Below are 6606 nucleotides of genomic sequence, written 5' to 3' on the forward strand. Positions count from 1 at the left end.
TAAAATCTACAGATTTCCAGACTCATCCCCAGAGACTGCTATTCTATAGATCTGCAGGACATGTGGTTTTGATAAGCATTCCCTGGTTTTGCTGATGTGTGGTCTGTTGCTTGGCCTTTGAGAAATATCACTTCAAGATTTCTTCTCTGATCACAGTGCATCAGCAGAAAGCTGCTTACTTGAGTCCGTTTTTTTCTGGGTCATCTGTAGAACTGTCTCCTCTGAGTCATATTTTGTGTCACACCTTCACCTTTCACTTGGAATGCCCGGAGAAAATGTTATGAAGGCTTCCTGCATTTGTAAAGAGTATTATCCAAGACATCATTCCATCACCGACTCTCCCCAGCCACCACCCCTGACCACAGGTTACCACAAATCATAAATTTCTTTCAGAATTCGGTACTAAAGAAAGTGTTGCTTCTGCGGGAAAATACTGGCATGTATTTTTCTCAGAGCTATATCAGTAAACTAGTTTTGTTTTTCTTTTCTTCTGGTTTGCTAAGAATCTCAGAGATAATTTTGTGACTTTGGACATGGGTTCTAATCTTTGCTTATGACCTTTTAACCTAATTAATATTTTTCTTGGTCCTGATTTTTTAAATAAGTGTTTTTGTTATTTTTTATTAATCCCTTCTGATCCTTCCTAGAGAAGTCTAAATAAGTAAACAAATGAGCAAAATTATTCTGTTTGTATATATGTTTTAAAACATATGGATAAAATAGATTGGAACCAAAAATGTTTTCTAGTTTTATTTATCTTTGTATGTACTTGCGTATGTGGATACGTCTGTAAAGGATGTTTGCTTGTGGATATAGAGAATGGATTGATGGAATTTACTGTTACATTTTGGGTGTACTCAGTTGTAAGGCATATTGGGATTTCAGGTGCACAGCTGGGTAAATGGAAGGTAGGACAGACTAGATGGACTTGAGGGGCTGGTAGGGTGCCCAGGCTTCAGTTCCATGAGGGTACTATAGTACATTGCAAATAGGAAAAGTAGAATCTCTTGAAATGGAACAAACTAACCAGTCAATAAGGAGATACAAGGTCCACAGAATTATCCTCAAAGAGGTCCAGACCCTGTGGGCTGGTGATTATAAAGATGTCAGTAGTCTTCCAAAAACACCTTAAATTTTTTGACTGTCCTTACAAATAATGTTTTGTAGATGGCAGAAATTAGAAATATGTATTCAAGAATCATTTATTTGTCTTATATTTTAAAAGTCCTATTATATGTCTGGCCTCAGGGTTATAGAGTCAAAGGAGACAAGATAACATCCTTGCTCTTTGGACTTTCCAGGTATAGAGCAGAATCTTGTAAGGGCTGCTATGGGTTCCCTTCTATAAATGAGAAAAAATGTCCATCTTGGCAATAAGACCCCTCAGATGCAAGCCTTGGCAGGGAACTGGGATGAAAGTCCTTATCAGGGTATACCTGCACAACTACATGCAGAGTAGATGCCTTAAATAAAAGAAGCTGGCAGGGTATGGGTGCTGAGAGTAAATGTGGAGTTCATTGCATGGTAGGGATAATGCAGGGATAAAGGGGACCAGAGACCTAGTCTATAGTGATATGGGGATGGAGGTTCACTCAGCTCCAGCTGAAAATTCAAACTCATTCCTGCCAATTCTTTTCTTTCCTTTCATTTTCTTTTCTTTTCTTTTATTATTTGAGGCAGAGGGAGCATGAGCTGAGGGAGAGGTAGAAGCCGACTGCACGGAGCAGGGAGCCGGACGTGGGCCTCGATCCCAGACTGGATCCCAGGACCCTGGGATCATGACCTGAGCCGAAGGCAGAGGCTTTACCCCACTGAGCCACCCAGATGCCTCCATTCCTGCCAATTCTTAATGACTTTCAAGAGAAAGTAGAAATCTGGGTTTTTATGTGACCTCTTACCTTTTAAATGCTGTACAGATGAAGTGATACATTCGTGGACTTCATTTGACTTGCAGACTACCATCCTGGAATCTGAATTCAAGATAAATCAATCCATTTTTTTCTGGACTAAGATTTTTTTTTCCTGCATTTAAACAATCATTTTTAAAGAGGTATTTAAATATAGATAATTCAAGCAGTGCTTTTCTTAAATTATATGAAATGTCAATTTGACCTAATTCCTTAATTTGATAGATTTAGATTCAGTATGTCAGAGTCAAGGACAGAGGTAACACTGTTCAAAATAATATGAAAGCCAAAACCCCCAAACAGCAGATAATTTTTGACATCTATTGTTTAGCATTATGGGAGATATAAAAAAGCATCACAAAGATAAAATGTAAAATTCATAAAGGGTTAGGAAGCATATAATGCATCTCAAATTAGACAGTCTAGTCATATTGCATAGCCAGAATCAGAAGGAGGCTGAGTAGTCTAAAATGAGTAGAGAAAGCTCTAATCCTGGTTTAGCTATTCATATAGGCTCATTTGCTACCTCAGCTAAAAAACCTGAACAACTTAAGGTGTTCCTCTATTGTATTATTTAAAATTTAATAGTAATTATGTATAATTGTAGGCACTACAAAATAAAAATAAATACCAAATTAGGTACCCCTGTCAGCTATGATGCTTCTATGATCAAATACTAAAAATAAAAAATGACATTTGTCATATTATTAAGCTTTACTTCTGCATAGCAGCATTTTTCTGCTTTTTTAAAATTTGCATTTGCCAATAAATAATGAGAGGAGTATAAGTGATAATTAGGATAATATTAAAGAAGTAAAATTTGTACAAGAGTTGTATTTTTTAAAGACTATGTGCTCCTGGGTGACAAAGTTGGAAATATTCTGGCTTTATAAGATGCTCTTTTCCACACATAAAAATTTTCTTTCAGAGACTTGTTTAATATACCACATCAGACTCTCTTTCCAGTTACTTTGATACATGTATTATAAACTTAATCTATAAACCAAGCAGGATTTATTAATAAATAAATGAAGCATATTACATAGTAACATATCATGACAATCAAAGCCCTGAATTAGATGTTGACTCTAAACTTTTTAATATATTAAGGACTGCTTACTACTGTGTCCAAATGATCACAAAGCTTGATTTAAGAGGTCATGTTAATTAAAATTTCCTTGGAAGTTAAGTTATAATGTAAGGGCCTATTTAGCCAGAGGGATTCCGTCTTGGGTTAAACAGTGATTTTGTTGTTTATGCAGTAAAACTTAAACTGACCCTGCCCCCCTTCTCCCCAGGGGACTTACTTAAAAACAAGTCCCAGAAACCAGTCCCAGGTAACAAAGCCCAAATACAAGGGTGGGTCAGGCCAGGAGGAAACATCCAATCAGTGGGGGCGCATACTGTCTCCCTAGCTACCAAGGAGTATGGGCCCCGCCCTTGGGGTGCCTTTTGGGTGCCAATTCTGACCAAGGTGATAGGCTAGTTCAAATATCTACTAGGGTAAATTGTAATTCAATTGGTCACTTATGTGTGACCTAGCAGGACTGTGCAGCTTTCTCTGTGTGTTACAATTTCATTGGCCACCTGTGCTTGGCCAGACCCAACCACATGGCCTTTGCCCTTAAAAGCTAGTCTGTAAAGCAGAGAGAGGTCGCCCTCTCTGTAAGAGGCACGGCCCCGAACGTTCGGTTTGATTCTCGATGATTGGTGCGAAATAAAGCTTTGCTTGACCTTCACTTTGTATCAGTCTCGCTCCTTTAATCACGGACCCGTTATTGGGGGACCTTTCAATGATATGGATCGACATTTAAAAATTACACTGTCTTGGGGCGCCTGGGTGGCTCAGTGGGTTAAGCCGCTGCCTTCGGCTCAGGTCATGATCTCGGAGTCCTGGGATCCAGCCCCGCATCGGGCTCTCTGCTCAGCAGGGAGCCTGCTTCCTCCTCTCTCTCTGCCTGCCTCTCTGCCTGCTTGTGATCTATCAAATAAATAAATAAAAAATCTTAAAAAAAAAATTACACTGTCTTAGGAACACAAGTTTCAAAAGGTTAAACATATTAATGGACTTAAGTGTATAGAGGACTTCTGAGAAATCATCTATAAAGCCACTCTCAGGTATGTGATCATGGGGAAGAGGGACAGACAGATAGGTTCTTTTCTCTTGCCATTGAACAGATTCAATACTTAGCAAATCGAAATGAAATTGATAGTTGAAAGCATCAGCATTTTTCAGCTTGACACCTTTTCATATGTAGCAGACCCTGTTGTCATTTGCCTTTATCAGTGCTATTTTCCCTTTCTGCTGTATGTCCAGTCCCAGGGTTGGGATCACAAATGCTCTGAACCAGTCCTGAGGATTCAGATCCTCTTTGCCAGTGAGAGGTCTTAGTATGGACATGTGACTCAGTTCCAACGTGTGGCTCAGTTCCGGCTAGTGAAACTGCTGGGATTTCCATGCAGAACGTTCCTTCTCTAACTAGAGACACCTGCCACCCCCCCAACACACACACACAAAAAGCATATTTACACTCTACCTTTTCCTTCCTACTTAGGACACTGTCTTTTTAGGACAGAAAACTTGGAGGTCCTGCAGCCATTTTACAATGAGGAGGAAAGCCAAGAGAATAATAAAGAAAGGAGCCCAGCCCTCTGATGGGGTAGAACTGCTGAAATGACTTTTGAACCACTTACATCTAGACTTTCTGTCTTGTGAAAAAGTTAAACGCCGTTATGGTTTAAAGCGCGGACAGCTAGATTTTCTGTTATTTGCAGTGTAAAGGATTCTACCTGGGATAGCGTAAAAAGGCAGGGCCAGTGGTGTTCTAGTTTAGCTCACACAAGCTTGTGAGGCCATTGTGCCTGTCTCTCCCCAGCCCTACTCTCAGTGATTTGGAGTAGGTAGCTTTAAATTACCCACAGTGGGGGGCACCTGGGTGGCTCAGTGGGTTAAAGCCTCTGCTTTCCCCTAGGGTCATGATCCCAGGGTCCTGGTATCAAGCCCCAGCATTGGGCTCTCGGCTCAGGAGGGAGCCTGCTCCCCCCACCCCTTCTCTGCCTGCCTCTCTGCCTATCAAATAAATAAAATCTTTACAAAAAAAAAAAAAAATTACCCATGGTGGGAGTGTTTATACTACGGAACTAGGCCAATGATATTTATCAGGGCTTTTTTCCATAGAGAGCCCGTTGTTAAATGTTTACCAGCAGCACAACACTGGGTGACTTACTTGACTCCTACAGATAATATAGTAACAACTACCATGCTATTTATCATCATTCTTTTTATATTTTTAATTTTTTAAATAAGACTTTATTTTTAAGCCATTTCTACACCCAAGGTGGGGCTCGAATATACAACCCTCAGATTAAGAGCGGCTCTCTCCCTCCACTGAGCCAGCCAGGTGCCCTACTTATCATCTTTTAAAGTGCATTTTTAATAGCAAATGAGTAATAGGTTATATCAAGATATTTCTAAGTTGTGGAATTTTAGAGCAGGAAGGGATTTTAAGAAGTTTAAGAAGAGTAAAATTAAATCTGAAGTGATTTTAAAACTAACCTAACATTACATAACTGATTAATAACAGAGTCAAGCCCACGCTTTGACTTTTTATTCCCATCTTAGTAATCTTTCCAGTACACCATAGAGACATTATATTATTTATACTATAATAATAATAATAAAAATAATTCTTTGCCTATAAGCATCTAACATCAAATAAAAATATTAAGCTAGTGAGATATTCAATTTCTCTATAAATAGACCAACCCAGTTTTGATAATGCATATAAAAAGCCATGTTAACTATATATTTTAAATTTCAGTCTATTCGGCAAAGATGCAGACCTTGAGGAAGGCTGACATATGGAAGCTGTTAGCATGAGATTAAAAGTTGCCAACAATCTTCAATCATTACTCCCAGTAAGTCCTGACAAGTAATGGGATGATCAGCTGGGTTGGGCTACCCGGGCACAACCAGGTACACTCTCAGAGAGGGAGCTGCTGCCACATGCATTCTCCAGAGGCCGAAGACGACTGTCAGCTGAAGCCTGAGCTCCTCCACTGAACTGAAGATAGGCGGACAATCCTGAAAGATAGAAACCACATCATAGAATGAAGTGAATTCACAGAAGATCTGGAATGTACAATGGGGCAATGGAATGCCAGATTCTGACAACTTCTTTTTGAAATAGCTGACCAAATTAGCCAGCAGAGATTAGATATTGAAAATACTCACTACTGGTTAGAGTGCTAGTGGGAGCTTCACAGCACTGGTATGCGTGAAAGCTGGTACATTTTTGGAAAAGCAATTGGGCAATATGCTGCATCTCAATAACTGCAAAGATAATGATTTTGCATGATTTTGATAAATGTTGATTATGTGCTGATACATACGGGGAATTCATTATACTAGTCTATTTTGGGATATAGTTGGAATTTTTCATAAAATCTCAGGAAATGTTTAAAGGATTTGGCTCAGGAATTCTAATTTTAAATGATCTATTTTAGGGAAATATAGATAAAAGATTAATGACTATTTTTTATAAAGTATTGGAAAATTGGAAACAATCTAGTTTCCAACAACAGGGGAATGGGTGAATAAATTATGCTATATCTATCTACACAGTAAAATGCAAAGGAGCCATTAAAATCATGTTTTGAAATATATTTAACAAAAAGAGAAAATACTCAACATACAATA

This window comes from Lontra canadensis, unplaced genomic scaffold (assembly GCF_010015895.1).
Source record: "Lontra canadensis isolate GAN:19392208 unplaced genomic scaffold, GSC_riverotter_1.0 scaffold55, whole genome shotgun sequence".
NCBI classification, from domain to species: Eukaryota; Metazoa; Chordata; class Mammalia; order Carnivora; family Mustelidae; genus Lontra; species Lontra canadensis.